We start from the raw sequence: 23,647 nt of genomic DNA, 5'->3' as shown, positions 1-23,647 counted from the left end.
GACAGCTTACCTGATTAGTCCCAGGGCTCTGACTTTATCGATTCCCTCCCCAACGTGATCTCTGCGAAGAAGAGTCTGCATTCTGTGAAGCAACTAGACGGAGAAATCAAACAGAAGAGGGACTCGAGACTCATAGGATAAAAATAATTACCTTGCATTCTAAAAATATATATCATATTTACCCAAATCTGGCAAGAATAAATGAAACTAATTAGCTATGGAAAAATATTATTTATATAAGATTAGTTCTTAAAGGTCTTCAATAAGATATACATTGACATAATGTTGTGAAGGGCAATATTAACTGCCTTGGCACAAACAAATGAGGAAAATAAAGGCAACTATCCTGACTTTACAGATCAAAGCCTAAGGTGCAGCTAGACCCAGTGATTCATTCAAGGTCACAAAGACAGCCTGCAGCAGGAGCACAAAGGGAGCACCAATATTTTGTGTTCCGATTTGGTGCTTTAACCATGAGCTCATTCTTTCTCTCCTAATTACCCAAACCAATTCTGCCAGAGTTATCACAGGACAGACTTTGGAATTTAAAGGCAGTTACATACCATGTTAGCCATCTCACCCCGAAGGACAGAATGGTATCAATCTGAATAAAGGTATTCACATGCATTCAAGTATTTGCAGAACTGTTCCCTGAATGAGAAATATTTTAAAACACGTACCCTGCAAGGGGAAAATATTTGGACCACTCTTGTCTGCTCTGTGTATATGTTGCATCCATAAATCGTAAACACAAGGTAAAATTACTGCAAAGCCTCGATGGAGCTTGGAGCCGAAAACGATCTGTTTTGGTCTGCTGGTTTGAAAATGGTTTTCTTGATGAAACTCATGAGTCCACTGGAGACTGAGACACAGATGGATGAGCTGAGCATATGATAAACCTGCTGCAAGAGTTTGTAGTTAATTGTCCATCATCTTTTTTGTCTCACCATAAAAAATTTCACGCCCACCTCGCACAGTAAAGGTAACCTGAGTGTCATAAACCATTTGTCTCCTGTGCTTTCTTTTCTGCATTATCCGATCGGTCTTGCTGTTAGAGTGCTGTTGAGACAAGACAAATTTGCTGAGCCTTTTTACAGATGAAGCACACTGCATCCTTTATCAAACGATCTCCATTCTCTAATGAGAAGAAACACCTTCCAGAGTCATTTGCATGCTAATATCTTTATTTCTAAAACAATAAGCAGGCTGTAACTCACCGAGATGTTAGTCAGAATAGAGTGATTTCATTTGCATGAGCAAAGCATGGAGAGCTCACCAAAAAAAAAAAAAAAAGAAAAAATAAACATGTCCCTTGCCAGGGAAAGGGAGGGTGCTTTGTTCTCCACAGAAACAGGGCTGAGCGTCCAAAGTAATGTGGGACAGAGCGGGGATCCCACTGAGTGGGAAGCCACAGATGCTGCCTCCAGCAGAAAATGGGGTGCAAGGCTGTCTTTAAACCGCAGGACAAGAGGCCTTGAAAATGGGATCTGATACCACGGATACCATCAGTACTTCTAAAATGCATTTACCACTGGCTACATTTCTCTCTCTCTCTCTCTCCCCCACCCCCCTCCCCTTTTCTACTACCACCTGGGGACAAAATATTGCAGAAACAGGTCACTTCAGGGCAGCGCAGCTGTCCTACTGTGAGCAATAAGAAAGACAAAAGAGTATCTAACCACTGCACTTCTAAATCTGCTTTCAAAAACCTACTTTTTCACCCAGATGCCACAATGAAGAAAGGCTGTGCTTTCCTGCAACACGCAAATGGTGCCGGGCTGCTGGGGACCAGGTCCCCTCCTGCCTTCCAACATCACTGCACACCTGGCCAAGACCTGGTGCGCATCTGTCCCTAAACAAAGGGAAAAGAAAAAACTTCTTCCTTGCACTGAGTCACCCCAAGGAGAGCTGAACCCTTTTCAGGATCCTAGTGACATTTCCCAGCTAACCATCTGGAAGCAGCCAAAAGACCTGGCGATGTCAAAGCTCCCCCAGAAAACAACTTTCCTTCAGCAATCAGATACTTTAAGGGGGAACGAGCAAAGTAAGTCTAATGGGTAGTTAAAGGAATTAGCCTGATTTTCCCGGGCGTGCTTTAGAGTTCACAGCCCTGATTTACAGGTTTTAAATCTTTGGCAAATAGATTTTCCCTGCTCCTCTCACAGCACTGATACATTTAGCCTCTCCAGCACCAGGCGAAAGAGCACAGTGCTTATTGCTCTTGGAAAGCTTCTGGAAACCAGAAGGGCTCTGCTGAGCGCCGTGTTTTAGAGCATGCTGAATATAAGCAGAGATGTCTGGTGGAGGAGGAACGAACTCCTCGAACAGTCTCCATACAGCCTTGCCCAAGGCACCAGCAGCAACGCTGGTAATTGAACTGGGGCCAACATTATTGATCCAGCATTGTGCCTATTTTAAGCACTTGAGAATAACTAAAAATAATCATCTGTTGAAATAAGATCTAGGCTTGAAATAATCTTGTAAGCATTAAGAAACAATCTCTTACAGATTCCTGTGAAAGTGAATTACAGATCCAAAACTGAGAGGAGCCATTTCAAATTACGTATGCTTTCATCTGACTGTGTTAAAACAAACCTTAAATGGACTTTTTTTGGTTTTTGTTTTTTCCTCATATCTTTCAAAAGGCTGCCACCATATGGGGGATTGGTTTTAATGCAAGAATCATTTGGTTTGGGGTTTTTCTTGCAAATGAATCTTACTGTAACTTCATCTTCATATCTGAAAGGGGACAGCACAGCATAGCAGTGAAGGAGTTGTGGTACTACACAAGGAATAATAACACAGAAATTGTTCTGTGCTATGAAGGACTTAGGGCTATAATTCTTTTTTTAAAATCTGTATTTACTGCAAAAATGTGTATTTTTTTCATTTGAGTTCTAGTGAGTTCTGGTATTTTGAACTGTATAATTTGAATTCTGCTTCACTTTGGCTAAACCTTCCAACTTTCCTTCTCCATACTTTCAAGGATTTGTGTCACTGAATTACTTTCTCATCTTGCCACATTAAAAACTTAAACATACATAATGTTCATCAACATCTTTTCACAGTGAAGATTTGTTTTTCTCACTCACCTTTTTAACAGGGATGTTCCAATTAGTAGGAATTATTTTATGAGTATCCATAGGGAAGCCAGTGATGCCCATGGTAACAGGAAGAGCAGCCTAGCATTGTTCAATGCATTGCTGCAAGAGAATGCACGCCTGCATGTTATCCCTGCCCTTTGGGTAAAAATGCAAACCAAAGTAAGACTTTTTTTTATCATTTATTTCTACTGGAATTCACTACTCAGCTACAGAGAATGAGGTGAGCTACATCAGTGAGAGCGGTGAAGCGAGGGAGGCGTGAAGCCTTTCCTTGCATCAGCATTTCTCCACAAGACCCTATTATATGCTGGAGCAGCTCCAGTGATAATCATGTGGTCACATCAAATTACATCAGCTGAGGAACTAACCCTAATATTGTACATGAATTTGATAAATAAAAGTAACTCTTCATATCTCTGTGTAACCAATCAAGCCAGAGGCTTATCCTATCAAGTGACAAATGTTATCTGAAGAGCAAGTCCCAGTCTAATCTCAGTGTTTGTTCAACAAAATACCGCAGCACCTGCACACACAGGTTAAACAAAGAACTTCCAAGCAATACTGCTCTTCAGATTCATTCCTCTTGCAGACACAACTTCAAAGGACTAAAACTGACAGACAACGTGCTGTGTGCGGACTGTCGGAGCGATGTCCTGGCTCTCCAGCTCACCCAGCGCCACGCACGTTCCTTGTGCCCCACACGGGCCGTCGCTGGACAGTAACTTGGCGCTGACCCGCTGAAGAGCCTGCGAGCATTTGTTTTACCGTTTACGTGGCTCAAAGATAGCAACACCTGCATTTCCATGATTTTGAAATGCAGAAAGGGCAATTAGAAGACAGACATGATGTGAAACCAAAGCTTTCTGCCACACAGAGCTGGCTCGGCAGCCGGGCGTGCTGTGAGGAGGGAGGCGGGCAGCGTGCGCCCGGGCCTGCTCTGCCGTGGGCAGCGATGGCCTCCAGCTGGTGCTGGGGCCTCCTGACCACCTGGTGGTCCACCCCTGCCAGCTGAGGTCAAGACGAGTCAATGAGGCTGCAACGATCTAGAGACTGGGTGTTGTGCCTAGTACGAAGCTAGAGAGCTCAGAAGTGTGCCCAAAGCGGCCCTGGAATGGCACTCTGTTTAGAGCAAGGCCAAGCACTCGGGCTCAGCGTGCCCCGCAGATTGCCAGCAGAAACGAGATGCGCTCTTCCAAGTGGGAAGTGGAAGTGCACAACTTGTCCTCCATCCAGATATCTGCAGAGCATTCCTGAAGCCCCAGATTAGGGATGTCCACCTGAAACTGTTCAGTACCAGGCTTATTTGCCCTTCAGAGCATACAGATGTATGTCTGTGCTGAACAAATACCAGTGTCTGTGCATCTCTGCTGTTTGCAGAACATCGTTCGAAACAGGAATTGCCAGACTGCATCAAGCCAAAAGTCCAGATAATCCAGTTACTGGCAGTGTCTTGACACTAATACGTTTTCAAAGCAAAAACCCATACAGTTTTTTTAATACAGACACTACCCTAGGTACAGAGGAATTTATGAGGAAGCAGAGCCTTTGAGAACAAAATTTCCTTTTTTTTTTTTTACTGTTGTTCCAAGAGAGTAACAAGAATTTCCAGATAGTTAGGAAGATGGAATTTGAACCAGGAGCATGGGGAACTATAGGGATTGGCTTCATAGCTGAGAAAAAAGTAGGTTTACATCTTCCCTGGATCAGTCACAGAGCTACTCAATATACAGAATAAAAATATGGTTTACTCTGAAAGGTGAATGTCTGATCCCATAAATACATGAATGGGAAAGTATTTTTTGTGGCTCTTTTGTTTGCTCAGAATGCTGTTGGAAATAAGATATTTTTAATCTTATTAGAAATTTCTCCAGCTTAAGTATTTTAAATACATATAGGACCAGATGTTTACTTGATATATATAAGTAAGTACATCCTGTATACTTCAATGGATCTATATCGATCCAAACTGCTGCAAATCTGGCCTATGGATTTTATGTTAGTCTTCCTCTGGGCCGGAGGATACTTTAAATTCTTTTATCCTAACAAGCCTTTTAGAAGGACTTGACTTTTATACCCTCCAGTGCCTCCATATGTAAGGAAATTGGTATTTCTACCCTTTGCTGTTTATAGTCAAGGGAAGCGACAGTGTTGGCATGAGGGTATTGGGTTTTTTAACATTTCATTCAATAAAACTAGAGTTCTTGAACAGAAACTCCTAAGATTGCAATCATGATATGAATAGCCAGATTTAGTCCCCAGGGTGGTAAGTGGCCCCAACGCTGGATTTACAGCTGGGGCTTAGAGGCCAGCACTTGTACTTTATTTCCATAGTGCCACTGGATATGACTAACAATCATATTCTGATCCGAGATTTTATTTGCTTCAGAGAGTCATAGAGCTTCCTTTATTAACCAATATGGAGCTTCTGAACATTCCAGCTTTACGGTGGCAGAAGCCAACAGAAGTAATAAATTCAATGTACTTGTCTCATTTTCCTTGGTCTGGGTCTACCAGTTCCCTCAAAATCCTGGCACCATCAAAACACACAGCCAGTGCCCTCCACAAGTCATCAGGAGAAGGAAAGGGAGAGCCAACAACTAAAAGAGGAATTACTTAACCACCAAAACTCACCTGAGTGTACACAGCTCCATCCTGGAAGTCCAGCAGCTTGCAGACAGAACCATGCAATTCTTTTGGCTGCAAAATATCGTGGCGCTTGTTACATCATGCACATGAATGAGGATTTTACCTGGTCATAGACCATTCCTCTTGACTCCAAGAAAGCTGGAAAAAATAAAGAGTGGGAAGAAAGCCATTACAACTAAAATTTTTATCATTAGCAATAACAGGTATAAAAAATGCACTGAGCAATTGCTTGTCGTGTTCCTCTTGCACAGCCTCAGGAACAGGCAAAATATTCTGTACATTGTTGATTGCTGTGAAATGACTAGAGCTTAAATGAGGTTTCATCTTTAGTAAGTGTTTATTTCACTCCCCATAAAGTAAAATGCACCACAGTTTAGAAATAATGTATTCACAGCCCTGAATATTATAGTGAACTCGTTATTTTTATTGCTTATCTTGTAAAGAATACTTCGTATTTAGGTAACAGTGTTGTTACAAAATAAATAACCAGGTAGGATGCTGCATAAAACTCCTAGGTGCGAAATACACATACAATTATGTGTCTAAACAACATAGGAATGCACTGTAACTGCTCACAGAAGTTTTATAACTGTGAGAATAATCCCTTATTTGCATGTGCAATTACTCCACTTGCATAAGCAATTACATCAATTGTCCAATTATATCAACTGTTTTTCCAATGAACTAAAAGAAGAAAAAAAAATTACACGTTTCTCTTTGCTGTAATAAAAATGTAATTTACATACACCAAAAAAAAAAATCTGTTTTCTGGGATATGCAAGTAGACTACCTTGGGGTATTCCTCCTTTCTGTTCCTGAATGAAGTGTAAGAGTTTCCATGGTATAAAAAATGCTTGGGACCGTTCTACAGCTTGGGACTTAGCAGTGATATTTTCTCTTGGGCCATGGCAATTACTGTACAGTACTCCATTGTCATCAGAGAAATTATTTTATGTTTACAATTTAGATAATGTAGTCTTGGGGCACCGGCTTTCTAAATAGCATTCTTTTTTCTGTAGAAGCACAGGGATCATTAGGAATCACATCTATTTCATTTCTCAAAAACCTACATTATGCAAAAAAATGAAAAATTCTAAATTCCAATCTAGAATTATATTCCCAGAATTACCTAACATCTGCTGTTTCTAACAGCTCAACAGGTGGGAGGAAATCCCTTGATCTACTCATCACCAATTTTAACTTGTGAAAAGATAACATCCTAAAGTGCAGCAACAATCACAAAAATCTAAAAATGGTACCCTGGATTTTGAAAGCCTACGTAGCATTCTGGGGGTTTTCAGATCTTGTTTCCTCAGCTTAGAGGTTGAAAGGTTTGGTTTTGTGTTTCACTGCTGCCACACAACAAAGGGTGCACTTTCCTTCTGCCACACAAGCAGAAGCGGCGGGTGGCCAGTGGAGGAGCAGCGCAGCGCACAGAGCACAACCCGCTCCCTCCTCTCCCCATGCCCACAGCCCAGCTCTGCCTGGGGGCACGGGCACTGAGCGTGGCAGCCAGCACTATGAGACGCAGCCGGCCTTACGGAGGAGGCTGCTTTGCAAGCCCCAGGAACCTCAGTGCTACGGAAATCAGACCAAAAAACGCTTCAGACAAGGCAATCCAATTCAGAGAGCAAATGAGGCTTACAAATCCCAATATTCAGGACCAAAACCGCAAACAGTTTATGCTGACCAGGCAGCATGCCATGCAGGCAGATGGACGCCTGCGTGCTCATATGTAGCCGGGATGCCACACATATGCAACCCAATATGGACATCCAGCAAAGGGCTTCCACTGGGGAATGCCGAAATTCCTGTCCGGATCATGCTCCCATGCCTACAGCAGCAGATAGCTGACATTCTGTCTCTAACCCTACATTAAATTTTAAATGTTAAAATGATTTTTGTCTGCTGTGATAGATGAGTATTCAACCTGGAGGAACCAGGCTCTGCTCTCGCTTGAGCTGAAGAGCAACAAAGCGAACCAGCACCCACTCTACCTTTCCCTCCCTCAGAAGCAGATGGAGAAAAAATGCTGTACGAGGGGAGAGCTTGGTGTAGGTGTAATCTATATGTCAGCTAAATTCAATTCCCTGTTGGGTTACGCTGGCCTGCCAACAAAAGACACATTCTCTCTGTCATTTAGTTCCTTATTTAAGAAAGTAAAAGTGGTATTATAGTGTTAATTAAAGATACTTCATTGGTTTTTGCACTTTTTAGAGGAACGTTAATTAAAATGGCACAAAAGTTCTGGATCTATTTTTGCTTCAGTAACTGATGCTTTCAAAAATTAGAAATGCTTATATAACTTTTACATAAAGTCCAAATTTAAACATACACAAATACATCTGTCATTGGAGAATACAATCTGAAAGCATTCAATTCGTCTGAGCTCATTCTCAGCCTCTTTAGAAATGACTCAGTCATTCCCTGCATTGGGAAGGTTTTCCCCTTCTCTCTGCTGTTCCTGTTGGTCCGTCAGCTGGCACAGCCCAGCAGGGGATGCGCAGAGATGCTGGCTCCGTGCTGGGGATGCAGTGCCTGATGCCGGGCAGCACACAGCGCCTGGCTTTTTGGGGATCCCCCCCTGCACACCTCACTCCTCTCCTGGCGTGCTGCATCACACAACACCCTCGTTCCCTGCCACCCTCAATGCGGCACCAGCTTTTGTATTTTTTTTTGTATTTCGAACGCCTGGCTCGTCTGTCAGGGAAAGTTTGCTGCAATTTCACTGTGGGCAATGTGGTGGCTCAGTGTGGCTGCTTATCAAACGTGCTTTTTGCAGAGATAATCAGTCCAGGATATATTGACTTATCTGTGAACCAATTATTGCATGAAAACAAGAAAGGAAATAAAAAAAATAAAAATAAAAGAGAGCCCTGAGACTTCTCGAGAGCAGAATTCTCCACTGAGTAAATGGCTTTGGGGAATTAAACGTGCAACTGCACATCAGCATTAGTCAGCCGTTTACCACACCGACAAGACAATTAGGATTATTGGATGTTTGCTCGGGAGCAGCTGGCAACGTGGGGCAGATGAACACAAGGTAAATCTATCGAAGTGCCAGCAGCCCGTAATTATAAGCACTTAGCACCTGAAATGCCTAATACCTCAATGCACAGTCATTTCCTTTGAATTCAGGAGGAGTTTGGTTTTCCACAGGCTTCTTGAGGTGTCTAGACTCCTCAGAAATCAGACGTCTAAGAAGCTAAGCAGGGCAATACAACAGTGGCAGCCCGGTCTCTTTGTGCAGACAGGATCCCACATTCCCATTTGACCCCACTTGGGCTATCTGATGGTTTCTGGTCACACAGAGCCTGCACAGGGCCTGAAATCAACTTAGATAAGGGTTTACTCCTTAATTATGCAAAATGCTACCTTAAAAATGGGAGAAAAGGAGGGAGAGCTGTGCTCTGCACCATGTTGTGGGGTTATTTTCTTTGCCCAACTTTCCTCTCCCCTTTTCCCTAAGATCACCAGCTGCTCTCATCTAAACTTCTTCGAGTCCCACACCAAGCCCGTGTTTGAGCCATTCAAACAGATCAGTTAATTATGTTTTAATTAGTTCCCCAGTGTCACAATACTTCAAAGACAGAAGCTCTAGAAACCATTTAGAGCTGTGGGACAAGATTAAAGTTATTTTAATTTTACTTTTAAATCCACTTCATGCGTAGAAATATAGAAGGGGGGTATTTAATTAAATAACAGGGGTCCTCTAGACTTTAAACCTTTTGCTTTGAGCAAATTGACTGGATAAAGTTATTACTGGAACCTCTTCAAACAGGCTACTGGGGCTTTCCACTGTCCACAGAGCAGTTACAGGTTTGTACCTCAGTGGTTTCAATCAGTGTGACCCTTTGATATCCAACCTACACTCCAAAACCAAGTGCCAGTATTTATCCCCTTTACAAGTGCTAATCTTCAAACACTTGAAGATGTGCTTAGAAATATTCTTAACTATAAATGTGTGCATCAGTTCCAGAGAAGACTATGAACTTAGATGTATGCCAAAAAGACCTCCTCAGGAGCTGGTCCTTCTTCACTTAGGAGGGGTGTAATCCTCCCACACATTGGAAATGCAACTGCATGTACATCCATTTTTTCCAATGGAATTTGTATTATTCACCAAAACTTCAAAATAAATGAATGCACAAATCCTCCAGCTTATTGAGCATATATTCAAAGACACCAGATAATGTAAGTTTATGTATCTATACATATAAAATACATCTACCTCATATTCTAGTATTCAACCACAACAACAACAAAAAAGAACACATACACCTAACACTCATCTTCCTGATTGGAAATACAGAAAAAAAAAAAAAAGGATTATATTCACAGCATTTGCAACACAAACTATGCAATTCACTCAGCTGGTGTACTACAGACTGGGACATCTCATTGCCAACCTGTATGTTCTTCAATGAGACTGAAAAGATCTTCAGTCTTATAAAAATTCCTGCCTCAGAAATCAAAGGTGAATAATTATTATTCCATGCAAAAGTGAAAAGGGTTACAAAATCCATCCCCAGCATTTCCAAAGAAAAAAGGTCAGGCTGTGGGCTTGAATGGGATACAAGTACCCTATACAGCAGCTGTGCTCTTGTGAAGAGCGTGTGATGATGGGTATAAAGACTAAGAAAATAAAAGAATGAATAACATTAGCTGTAGGAGCAACAAGAATAATCTGTTGGATGCCTGTGCTTTGCTCTGATGACTTAAGGAAGGCAATTTTTTAAACATTTCCCCAAAAGGCTATAATTGCACATGGCACCAAGCTGCAGGTGCAAAATCAGGGAAAAAGCCAGAGCTTTAATGGTGCACGTGGGCCTTTGGGCACAGGGAGACGTGCCAGCCCTTGTCTGGAGGGACCGAGGCCGCTGAGACAACTGAAGGAAGGTGTCTGCGGATGGTTTCTGGAGGGAACAACTTTGGGAGAGGAGGGGGAGTTAAGGATTACATGTTGGCTTGGACAGGGGAAGGAAATAAAGGAACATGTTCAAAATTGGATGCAGTTTAATCAGTATCTGATTATATAACAGCAAAATATTAGCAAGTATTATTCCTGCACCTAGAAATAACATGGAAAGTACCTGACATGGGGTACAACCAGCCTCGAGTCGTGCAGTTGAGCTCTCTGCAACAAGCAGTCCATGCTTTAGCTCCTGAACGAAAAGCCAATCCTTTCAGCCCAAAGTGCCAGGCCCCTGTCCTGGGCCCCTTTTATTTGGGCATCAGCTGACTCGTGCATAAGCAAGCTCAGTTCCAAAGCAATTGATAAAAGTGACAGAAGAGCTGTACATCTAAATGCTGCAGATTCCTGGTGTAGGGAACACAGAATAACAGCTCATTCCTGCAGCACGTCGTGGTTCCCACGGAGCAACAAGAGACCCATTAAACTCCAGCAGCAACTGGCGCTGGGTTGAGGGTGTAGGAGGGAAGCACTCGCCATCACCTGAACTTTTAAAATTTTTAATTATTCTGTGCCGATTTCTTTTGTGAAATTTTGCGAACTGGAAGGAAAGTTCTAGAGGAGAAAGCAAGCTGGAGCAGACTGCCGAGCCGGCAGCGAGACGTGGCGGCCCCGGAGAAGTGAGCTGGCGCTGGGAAGGATAGCAGGTGCTGCTGGAGACTGGCCCAGCAGATGCAGGTTTTGCCTTCAGGGCCGTTCCCAAAGAGAGCACCTGGCAAAGCGGAGGCTTGGATACCACCTGCCTTTTCCAGGGGGAGCATGTGGCGGTGATTAGCCCGGCCCGTGGCCACGGGCAGCCCCTGAGGCACCTGCTCGGCACTGCGCAGGATGCTCACTGCTGGTCTCCTCGTGCTCCCCAGTGCAGCATTAGTGCAAGCAAATCCAAAGTCACCTCACGGCGCACACTTTGATGCAGCATGGTAGAACTGAACCGACACAAGTACAAACATTTCTGCTAATGGATTCTTACGCCATCATGTTAATTGCAGTGTAGTTAATAGCCAGAAGAAACAGAGGTTTAAAACCTATGTGACTGCAATACTTCATGTATGAGACTCTAAGAAGAACTGAATTTTAAACACACACTGGAGAGACCACCAGTGTTGCTGTCATCGCAGGGTACACAAGAGAATTTGTGTAGCACGGTTCATGCAGAAAATACCAACTGAAAAATTATATTCATATTTTCCTTGCCAGAGGTAAAACAATGCACTCAAAAGTTCCCCATCATGCTGACACTGGAACAAATACCTGTGATTACTACTTCAAACGCTACTGCAAACCCTACTGTGAAGCAGTACATCAGGTTACTCAGCAATAACTTCCGACCTGTACTGGGATCGCACTTACCCTCCCCAGTGCTGCCCTCGTGCCCGAGCTGAGCTTTGGCTATCTGCTGACTCTGCAGGCAGCAAGCAGGAATTGGTGGCTGCTTGAACTGAATGGCTGCAAAAAAGAGCCAGAGACCAACAGAAAGAGGGAACAATGACTAAAGGAAATCGGCCACTGGAGAAACTCCTGGATGTACTGGGAACTGGACTAGGAATGCTGGAGGTCCTGCAGGAGAGTGGCCCCCATCTTCAGGGCTCCCCGTGGACCCAAAGGTCCACCAGCTTTAAGAGATCCACCAGCTTTCTTCCCTTTGTTTCAAGGCAGGGAGATGAAGATCTCCAGTACTGACAAGGGACCTTCCCAAGGGATACTCCTTTGCATATCATTCTCCCACTGTGGAGATGGGCTAAGATAGTCCAAGTAAAACACAGCATTTTCAGAGAGGAAACACAACTGAATTCAGCTCAGCAATGCTGAATTTGACAAGTCTCTCTGCCCCACTGTATTTGGGTGGGGTTTCCCTTTGTACTACCCAAGCTTGATTCTTACTACACGCTTCATCTATTACCACCAGGGTTCCCAATTAGGACAGACTTCTGCATTACCATAATTTTGGAAGTTTATGTATAAAATATCCCAGTTATTTTGTACCTATTTTATATTAGTTTAGAATATCTAGGTCAAAGCCATCTTCCAGGCATCTGTTAAGTCTTTATTTTCTTTCTTCTTGTCACAGAAAGGAAAAAATATAGTCAGAAAAGTCAACATTGCCCTGTTGTACCTGACCCAATTCCCAATCCATTTGTTTCCATTCTTACACATGCTAGAGGAGGTGAACACACTGTCATACTTATCCACAAAAAAATAACAAAAGTTGTGATGTGCACAGTACAGCTAATTTGAGAAGTCTGGAAGCAGCGCTAGGACAGCTATTGCCCATTCCTGTCCTTAATCCCTTAAAGGCTTGATAGATACCATCATCAGCCCAGCACCACAGGAGCAATGGAGCCAAAGGAGATTCTGCTCATAGCTGCGGTTTTTCATAAACCTCCGTGTCCCCGTGACAAGTCTCAAGCCTTCTTGCAATCCAATACACTTTTAATGGCCATCCTTTGCCCTCCTCCTCCCAAGCAGGCTGCAGCTCAGCTGCTGACAGAGCCGGAGGAAATCACTCCCAGCAGCCAAGAAGCAGCACGAATCCCTTGGTCCACGTAAATTCAGAACCAGGCCGTTCACAGCTGGAGGCTGGAAAAAAATACCTGAATACAGTGCCGTGCTCCCATGGGTTTTGCACACTCATGGGCCTTGCAAACTCACCAAGATGAGCGCTGCTGGGAAGGGACCAGGGCAGTGCCTGGCTGCAGCTCAACCCAGCAAGTCTGTCCTGCCATCAAGCAGCTCTGGTGCAGCTTCTGTCCCTTGTTTAAAATGATTCTTCCCTGGATGAGGGAGCCTTTCCTGTACGTGTGCAATTTTTCTGCAATATGATTCTTCCTAAAAAGAACACAGAATCACAGAGGTTGTTGTGCATCATCTCTACCACCACTTGGTATTCAAGTTCAAGCGAACCCTGTTTTGTTTGTGACCATTTCCTTTTTATATATTCATAGTCCTTACATAGAGAGGTGAAAAAACTAAGTTCCTTCAGATATTTCCAGAGTAAAATGCTATCCAAAGGGCAAATTTTAGACCATGCAACCTAAGACAGAGGCCATATGTAACCCCCCTACACACACAGGTCACACTTGACAAATGTAATTTCATACATTTTTCCCTGCTTGGTAGTAAAAACCCTTCATGAGATGTCCTTCTTAACTTGCTTTTATCTGCAGAGTTACAGAGGACAGTGCTGCAATATCTATTTATAAAACCCTACTAAGCTGAGTTCTTTATTTTCCTTCTTTATTTCTTGATGAAAGATTACATTGATGCCCACGTTGTTCATAACTGCTCTGCATTTCCCATTCTAGCCCAAGGTCAATCTGACATACAGTACTCTACAGAAAGTGCAAATATGACAAGGGAGCACTGGGATTTTTTCCTTTATACCCTTTGCATTAAAAACTGAATTGTGTCCTTTTCTCACTGGCAACATGATTCTTTGGGGGAGAGAAAGAAACACCACATATAAGTTAAATGTTTTCAGTAACTTAAAGAAATCTAACTCAAGTAACTGAAAAAAACAGGTACATTTTGCTCAGAAATAACCTGGGAAATTAAGAGTTCAATATTAAACATAGAAGGCCGGACATCACTAAAGAAGAGCTCAGATACAAACACAAAGCAGGCAGATCATTTGTGGCTACACAAACCAAGCTCTTTGAGGACACAACCTATTTGACTTAGTCTCAGCAGAACTAGATATTACTTCATTTGTTATTTGTAAAGGGGAACAAGTTTACGTTATGCTGACCATTCATTTGTTTCGTTGTTCTTTGCCTTCTGAGCCCTCTTATTGAGAAACCAGATTTCCATTAATAAAACCAATTTACTTCACTCTGCTTGTTGAGCAAGAAAAAAGCCTTGTGAAATTCCCAGCTGTGGCTTTGAGATATTGCTACTTCCTCTCTCTCTCTGCTCCCTATTTCTTGGCAACTTCTCCCTTATTAAAACATGTTTTCATAATTTTTTAAGGTTTTTCAGTGTCACAGTGCTACATGGATGCATTTGGGTACTCTGAAGAAAATTTTGTGAGTAATATTGCAATGGTAAACCCCAGTCATATCTTCATTTCAAACATGGCAATGTTTTATTCTCCTAACTGCTCTAAGTCATTATTGAGCTAAGTGCTGATTGTCAGAAAGAAGGATCATTAGGAAAATTGAAGAGGCATCTAGATGAGTCTCATGGGTTCATCAAAAGGGAGGAAAAAAATGCCCAGATCTCACAGTCCTTGTGAGTCTGTGCCATGCGCTTGCAGATGGCAAGCACTCCTCTAGCTCTCCCACGAACACCTCGCTGCCAGGGAGGTGTGCTCGTACATGTCTGCATCAACAGCAAAGACTTTGCCATGTATTAATTCTCTAGGCAAATCCCAACAAAATATGCACAACATAAGGCAAATCCAAAGCCTGGCTTGTACCATCCGACAGCCTGTAAACATGCATCTGGTAGTGAAAATTTTAAAACCAAATCTAAGTCATGAAACAAGAGAGAAAGGAAGAGTTTGCTTATGTCAGTACTTTTTCTTTTTTTTTTTTTTTGGCTTACAACAATTAATGCCAACAAAAAAGGAACACACCGTGTCAGCCCAGCCCGTAATAATAGTTTGCAAAACAAAGCAAATGGACACAGAATGAAGCTTTATAATAAATTTCAATAGAAACCTGTGTCCCATCCACTGGTCTGAGTGAAATATTTACTTGTATCTATTGTCTGACAGTCATGCGTCTTTTATAAGTTCAGAACACAGCACAGACAGAATGCAAGGCAAAGTCCTATAAAACTTATTTTCCAGAGGCAACTGAAGAGCAAATGAAAAATAAAACCAGCACACCTGAAGTCCTGTACAGCCCGAAGCATGCCTAACAAATGTTATGGTGAATTAATTTTAGGTTTTTTTACAATCAAAAACTACCAGGATTGAAACGGTACCATAAATTTCAGCTCTGAACCTTCCAGAGTGTGTATTCTGAAGAACAATAATTGCAAGTCTATTGAATTTTTCAGTGCTGTAAAAATAAAACTCTCAGGAAAAAATCTTGAATGTCAGGTCAGTATTTGATAAACCAAAAACATAATTATACCTTAGCAGAAAAAGAAGACTACTAATTTCCATTAAAATTGCAAAGCCCTTCCTTCAGCTGCTTCCTCTTCTAATAAAACTCTGTGAGATGGAAATTACAACAGCCTGTTTGGAAATTACAACAGCTCTGCTTTCAAGCTACACCACTCTGCCCCATACGTCTTTAGCTTCATTCCACGTCCTTTCTCTTGTAACCACAAGCACCACTTCCATACTCAAAATGAGTTGCAATGACCTTCCAACGTTGGTGCCTACAAGTTAAATCTAGAAACAAATGCATTACCTGGCTTTGAAGAAATCTCAGGGCATTATTCTGCTGGTGCAGCAATGTACCCAGTGTCCCAGGCTCAGTCAACATCTGGTCTTCACCTAATAAAAGAAATGCCACCTTTGAAATGCCATGAAAGTAATTGGTTTATTGCTGATACATAGCCATGAATATTTTCCTGCAACACTGCGCTGAAGCTTCTCCCACCTTTTCTTCACTAAAAGGTACTAAATCAGAAGCTGGTAAATAATTGGACAGCATTTAAAACGTGGCTCAGCTGCACAAGCGTACTTGCTGTTCACCCCTGCCTCCTGGAGATGTTGTATCTGAAGGTACAGAGCTGGAGCATGGCAATTAAACAAAACGGAACCGCTTACTTTGCAGACTTTCAAATTCACCATCTCTCTTATTGATTCCAACAACTTGCCTATCACAGTTGTGACATGGGGGGGTATATTCCTGAGCTCCTTCTACGGTACAAATCCCCACATCTGTGTCCGCGCACACTGATGTTAACTGAGCAGTTCAGTCCCCTCCAGAAACTTGTCTGAATTTTTCCTTGGTAGTGCTGAACTTCAGCAGGAGCAGGGGGGGGAATCACCAGTGCTTTGTGATGGGTTTTTCTGGGTTGGGGCAGCAGCACCTACTCAGCCAGGCAGCCTCGTGCTCTGCGCAACAAATCCAGTGGTTCCTGGCAGGCCGAGGGCAGCAGTCAATCCCAGCAAAGTTCTTGCAAACCACAGAGAGATCAGGAAACGCTACAAGTTGTGCACGTGCCTTTTTATGCGCGTTGCTTTTTTCCCTTAAAATTAGCACTTTAGCTGCTGCAGTCAATGTGCTCAAGCAGCACTGCTTAATTTAACTAAGCGTACAAAAACTCTTCTTGGTTCGCTGTGATTTGCAATTTAACAATACATATGCAAATGAAATTAGTGCTGGCAAAAATAATTATAGTTGCTCTTGGGAGGATTAATAACTAAAGTCTGCCCTGCTTATGCTGAGGTTTAATTTAATTCTGTTGCATATATTAAATGAAGAAACTAATTCTGTGTTCAATATTGTGTTTGGCAGTTAATATGCACTCACATGAATGCATATTTATTTAGATGGAGTGAAAAGGACCGCGTGCACAGATACACTCACATATCCTGTAAAGATACAAATAATGATAATTAGCTAGTGGAAGAACATTATAGTGTGTTGTGTTTTTGTTTTTTTTTTTCTGGATATGCCAAAAAAGCTGCCATTCATCATCTGAAAGTGGTTAGGATTGACTTATGACTATTAGACATAATAACCATCTGTAAACTGTCCCCTAAGGCTACTAGTATTAAATAACAGCACAACCACAGCTCTGTACAAAGTTCATACAAACAAATCAGATTTCAAGCACCACTAAAAATACCTCCCTCCTTTTCAGGCTTGCTTGCTGGGTTTTGGTTGGGGTTTGCAGCAGCAGCCCCCGGTCGCCCCCCCACCTCCCCGGCACCCACCCCGGCCACATCACGGCACGGCCGCCTGGCACAGCAGTGCCCCGGGCTGCGAGCACTGCAGGGCTACCAGCACCTTGCAAAAGGAAATCCTTCTGAACAGCAACGTAATTATCTGGCTATTTACAAGACTTTTATGAGTTGGATTAGCTTTATTGAAGCCAGTGGGTACAACAGCTGTCTTTCATTTAGGATTAGCATAAAAATCAATCAAGCCCCCTTATGGTGCTAGGAAGCTGAATCCATAAGAGTTCCAATAAAAACGCCACGCATCTGAAAGAAAAAAAAAAAAAAGTTTTATGAAGCCAGGGAATAAATATCAGAATTGGACATCACTTGCTGGAGATGTGTGTCCGCATTAGTTTAGCATCTACAGTTTTGCTCTATAGTACTTATTCTAGAACTTGAAGGCTAAGGTAATATTACCTAATTAACTTGTAAATACTGTTTTAAAAATGATGTTCACTTTTAAACACTTAAAATTTCCCTGCGTTTCACTAGAGGAGATCATATATTGCCACATGCGAAAAGATTTTATGTAATCCCTGGAGTTTCAGACTCCATTTGAGTGTTACTCCACAGAAAAGCAAGAGAAAATCACTTCCCATAATATTATAAAATTCTAATATTTTCCAATAGGCAAACTTAAAGTAAATGACAACTTACAGGAACATAGTTTTATTACTCTAAAGGTATTCAGCTACACCTTGAATCACTGTAGCAAAATCCATCTTGAAGAACATCTCAGGTAACCTGACTGGACTTCGAAGACAAAAATAATTTTTGTAAGGTGAAGGTGCCAATCACCAATCTAGGCAAAAGAAAGCACGAAAAGCCACAGTTTGGTGCTACAAGGCCGGTGTTTGGCTGTCATTCTTACTTCTGCTCCGGGATGCAGGCAGGGACGAGCACCCCTCCCTCTTAGCCCATGCCAGCTCAGACCACAGGAGCACTGACCACCTCACGAGGTTAAAACGTCAGTGTGGTTGGTGGTGGGCCCCTTTCAGATATGTGGGCAATTCCTTTCGCTATCCTGCTTCTGACAGTGATTTTTTTAAGCCAAATAGGAGTCACGAGAGATAAAGAAACAAACCTGTTTCCACCTCTGATGCTCATCTGTCAGTCCCATCCTCAGATTTCCTGCTGGTGACAGATAGGATTGATGACACTTAAGCACACACGTGGGACAGATGGCTGCTCCCTTCTGCCCCACAGGAGCTCACTGCTCTTTGCGGATAGCCAGGAGAGGAAAAGTCAAGCTAGAAAGTCTGTACCCAGCACCTACGATATCGTTCTGGATTCTCCTGCCCATTGCTGATCAGCCCTTGTCATTCCCTGCCAGGCAGCCGCCGATAACACCAGTCTCACAGCACAATCTTTACTTCTGCTCCTGCAGATTAGAAAAATGACACTTCTCCTCCCGATGCTCTCCACTGCAGGCAGGTTGACAGCAACTGTTCTGTTATTTCTTTTTTTCCTCAGTCTATTCCTTTACTTAAGCCTAAGATAAATCCTGCCACGCTACGCTTACAAGGAGGTTAATACCAAAGACAAATCAATAACTTTGCAATTGCTTTATTCATAGACAATACATTCTGACAATGCAAAAGAAGGAGGTACCCTTCATAGCTAATTTAATTGTGGTTGTTTAATTCACTTTGCCTTCAGTTTCAGCTACTTCAGTTTTCACTGATTCCTTAATGAAAATAAAATCAGCTATCTGCAACAGGTGGCAACATACTTGTAAGACCTGCCATGACCTACGCTACTGTCAGAACCTGCCACATATCAGGAAGGGTCATACCGGTTTTATTTCATTTATTTATTGATTTACTTCTCGTCAAACAAATGCAACAAATCTCCATGAAAACTAGCTTTCCACATTTATATTGGCAACACTGAGATTATTTCCCTGGTTTAACAGGAGGCTTTTCTCATAGCTAATACCGTCAGAATTTTAAACAGAATCCCCGTACTGGAAGATTCTTATCAAGCTACGAATAAACAAAAATGCTCATTGCCGCCTGGAGAAGTTCATCATAATGCAACATCCAAAGCGTTGGAAATGCTTAAAGAAAGACTTCTAAAATCATCATATGATCTTTTCTTACTGTGAAGTGATCAGCAGGGCAAGCTAATGGAAAAGGCCTTTTATGTAGCTTTTTATAATCTGATACTGCTCCTACTGAAAATGTCCTGAATACAACACATTGTCAAAGTGGGCAAAATCATGAATTTACTAATTTCACTGGAGAAATATGCCTCACAGAGGCATATTTGTGCTCATATATACATATACAAACACACACTATAGCTGTTGTCCTATGTATTAGCACATAGAGTAATGTCTGCAGCATGTCCTTGTCATTTTCTGCTATGTTGCTAAAGTTCTCATTGTGAGAATGGATGCTAAGAAATCATATATGATTTAATGTAGCCATTTACATGCAGTAAGATTACTTGCTTAAAACACGAAAAAAATTAGATTTAATGAGGATGATAAAGTAAACGGTAGCGTGGATATAATTGAGGACTGTTACCAAGAAAAACATTAGTGTCAGAGGATTATGGTATTTTTTTAGTACCTTATTAAAACAGTCAGAATGGATATGAACATTTTTAGGGATGTCTTGCCACATAAATATTTGGACCATTACTTTCATACACTGTACACTATATAAAATGTTAATAAGCTTTCTAAAATAGCGCTACATTATAGGAACAGATTTTATATTCCATTAAATATTTGGAACTAAATTATCCCCCACATTTTTGATACTTTTTTCCTTTAGCCTCGTATAATGAAAAGGGGACACAGAACCAGGGATATGAACGTTCTGTTTCTGAAGAATTACTCAATGTATTTATTTATTAGGATTTCCATTAACGTCACGAAAGATCAGCTATCCTTGTTCTGAAATGCTCTGAACATGCACATTTCATCTTCCACTGCTAATTCTTCTGAAACATTGCCTCACATACTCAGCAAATAACCACCACACAACCAACTGATGGAATACAAACTGCTTTATTCTTCTCCCAATGCTTTGACATGATTGTACAAACTTTCTCCATATAACCTCAGAAACACAGGCAGCTTGACCTGGCTACAGAATGGCTATGAACCGATAACCATAGCCAAGGACCCCCATATTTCAGTACAAAGACAAAAATAATAAGGAAGCACCTGGAAGCCATTTCAAAGACCTGAATTCATCGTGATCCTGGAAGTGCCTACATCGACACCAACATATTTTAGATGAAACTTCAAATACAGAAAGCAGAACTGTGATTGTATGCCAAAGCCTAGATAGGACACTAGAACCATGATGTTGTGTAAGTGAAAACAACTAGCAAGTCATTGTTTTCAGACACTGGTAAACTTCAGCATTATGTGTCAACACTAAAGGATGACCAACTCAAGGATAGTTAAAACTGTGCTACGTAGAGCAGTGGCTCACAAGTGGACTCACTCAGCCCAAAATTTTCAATAGAATAAAATTTGTCCAAGATCCTTATTTCACAACAGATAATGTTTATCATCAGATAAGAGATCTAAATCCTAGACAGGTTTAAAAATATGTGCTGTGATTATCAGAAGTATGCAAAGAGGAAAACAATTCAAAGTTTGGGATCTCTCTTGTTTGAGAGAGCAAATGAAAGTCATTCTACTTATCTGACTCTCCAGAGAAGGTAAATAAATCAGATATAAAGCCCTACAATAAGAGTTAAGTGTTTCCTCCCTGTGATGCTATAATTTACAGAAACCTTTCAAGGTTGTATATGTCATTGTGGTTTGATTTAGGAGGACCCATAACCTGTTGAAACCAATGAAAAACTCCATATGAACTCAGCAACCTTTGGAATAACTCTTTCTAAACTGATTGAAAGCAAACTTTATGAATTCCAGTACCATGTGGAACAAAACTCAAAGAACATTTTGTTCTTTGGAGTCTTTGCCATAGAATCAAAGAACAAGTATTGTATCTTGGACAACTGACAAAAAAAATCACATTACTATAACCATGGAGTTGCTGTGCATTCATCTATTGCCAATGGTATCCTATGAATACCATAAATGATAAGCTATGTGCTTGACTGCTGCACAAATTCACAGCAGATAAAAACTCCCAAACAGCTGCAAATGATTATTGGAATTTACTGTATTACGTATTGATGTAATTTAATAAGGGAAGGTAGGAACAGCAGAGAGAAAAGTTATACAATATTATCAGAAAAGCAAACCCTAAGCATCATTGACTCCCCCAAATTGCAAATGCAACACCATTTTGCTAAGGAGGCTGTGAAAAGACTCACTGTGACCCAGTAAAGAGCTATTTATATATTATTTATATATTGGGTACTCACTCAAATGTACCGTAGATCAGCAATTCTTCCTTCCTGGTACCACATCTTTGGAGAAAGATGGTCCACTAAGGTATATACTCATCTATGAAATCATTATACAAAGAAGTGTTTTAGAAGGGAATGAAACCCATGTGGGTTCTGTTTGTTTTTCCTTGAAAAATAGATTATCGGAGTCAACTAACTCACAGCCAGTATAAAAAGCAGGTATCTCCATTCAAATTGTCCTGTTCTGCACCTGTAAAAGAATAAATAATAATAATATATGAACAAATGATGTTACAAATAAATTATAATACATTAATATAGTAAATGTAGGGAGGACGCTACAACAGAGATCCATGCACCGGTTTGTGAAAAAACAGTCTGTTGGCTGCATTGTTATTCAAGCACAATAGTCTCCTACTGTCAGACAGTGGCTGAAACAAAGTTCAGGCTTCGATTGGAAAAGAGCATCACAACAAAGCCCAAATACTGTTTTCGAAGTAGGAATAGCCTGTAATTACATTTGATTACATAGTCCACTTATTTTCCAACACACGTTTGATGGAGACATAATCATTCATGTTTGATGTCCATGGACCTAAGTAGCAAATGCTTACAGCAAGTGTACTGACCAGCTGGGTGCAGGAGGGATTTGAGGCATCCTTCCACCAGCCAGGGAGCTTTAAGTGAAGCTGCCTGCATTTCTGCTCAGTAATGAGACAGCAACCTCTTCGGTTCTCATTTTTGTTAGACTTGGAAGAACTTTTGTATCTGAAAGAGTTTTATTCTTCTATTTTCAGATTGCACTGCACGATCATGGCAGCACGCTTTCTCTCTGTGGATCACTGTTACTAAAGTCATTAAAATTAACGGTAACAATTACTCAAGGACAGAAAAAGGCAGGAAATAGGAATCCATATGTCTTAGCTGAGAACCAGCTGCATCATTACAGAGGCTGCTGCAAGAAGGAAGCTACGCAGAAAAAAATGAACATTCATAATTCATAACTTGGATTTTTATTTTTTTGCTGTTTAGAAAAGTGACAGCTCCTGATCTGTTACATACGGGAGCATCTCATCATTCGAAGGAACCACTTCACGACTTCAACACATGTAACTCACGCAGTGGAAGGCTAGACTCACACTTCTACATCGTGCAGACACGCAACATCTTTCTGACAGCAGACAGCAGATTTATTTAATGTCCTGCAGAAGTTAAATAAACAAGGAAACGTCATGCAGCCTTACAAACAGCCTGTTTCCACTTGCTGAGCTTATTTATTCAGAAATTCCCAGACCTTGTGGCGTGGCAGCGATTTCAGAGGTAGGGATTAGGAGAAGCAGCAAGCACACAAGGACAAGGACAAAGGCTCAAAGGCACAGACAAGAAGCCCTGTACCTAAACGTTGGCCTTGTAGGCAAAAGCTTATTCATATCCATATGACGAGGGCATTGACAAAGGGCAACATTGCTGGAAACTCCAGCTACTGACTGAAGAAAACAGTCGGACACTCAAAATGTGTTAAATTCACGCACAACACTGTACGAACCTTACGTGAGATGTGAAAAAGCAGATTCACAAGTACTAGCATTACAAGAAGTCAAGGCCTGGATGTCCTGGGCTGTTCTTTGGAACCCCAAGGTCTGAGCCAGCTCCAGGAACCCTTTCCCTTGTAACTGGCGATGACCTGAGCGAGCAGACCAGCTTCGGAGAGGTTGATTAGCAGCCTTTAAAGGCCAC

General features: G+C 41.6%; 1 long non-coding RNA gene across 1 annotated transcript; it reads right to left on the bottom strand.

Annotated features, from left to right (window-relative positions):
* Window positions 1-923: 923 nt before the first annotated feature.
* Window positions 924-22,146, bottom strand: LOC310880113. The gene is made up of 6 exons (XR_014571398.1): window positions 21,926-22,146; window positions 17,154-17,215; window positions 16,083-16,168; window positions 5,736-5,888; window positions 3,093-3,203; window positions 924-1,059 (listed from the first exon to the last, which is right to left on the bottom strand). It is a non-coding gene; the product is annotated as an uncharacterized lncRNA (long non-coding RNA).
* Between the last annotated feature and the right edge of the window lie 1,501 nt (window positions 22,147-23,647).

The sequence above is a fragment of the Anser anser genome, assembly GCF_964211835.1.
Source record: "Anser anser genome assembly, chromosome: 12".
Lineage (NCBI taxonomy): Eukaryota > Metazoa > Chordata > Aves > Anseriformes > Anatidae > Anser > Anser anser.
This window is presented reverse-complemented; position numbering and strand designations above follow the sequence as displayed.